Below are 519 nucleotides of genomic sequence, written 5' to 3' on the forward strand. Positions count from 1 at the left end.
GAAAACGTCAAACGAACAAACCACCCATTCATCCATGCATATTTTCATTCGTCTCCGATTATTATATGAAGCGACCGTTCAGCAACGAATCAAACGCTTCAAAGTAGGCCCTGGCACAATGTAAGCGACGATGATTGTTGTTACATATGCTTTACCGACATTTGAGAACATTTTCTTAGATAATTAGCGTAATGAATATATTGTACGATATTCAACTGAATGAATAACATAGATATTTGAATGAATATTTTTTCTATTCACCGCGAGTCGTATCAGGTTCATTTTCAGCCGTCAAAAAAGAGCTTCGATTATTTTTAACTCTGGTTACAAGGCAATCGATTTACCAACTACGCTATGCCCGCCCCCATCGATTCTATCTAACCTATTAAGATCAGACATGATCATCGAAAAGACTAAGAGGGAAGATGTCATCAGTGTTGAGATGGTGCCAACGGCACTTCTTCGAATGCTGCACGCGAACGACAGGATGTCGGATATTACAACGTTACACATAATAAG

Source organism: Topomyia yanbarensis, chromosome 2, assembly GCF_030247195.1.
Source record: "Topomyia yanbarensis strain Yona2022 chromosome 2, ASM3024719v1, whole genome shotgun sequence".
In the NCBI taxonomy this organism is placed as follows: domain Eukaryota; kingdom Metazoa; phylum Arthropoda; class Insecta; order Diptera; family Culicidae; genus Topomyia; species Topomyia yanbarensis.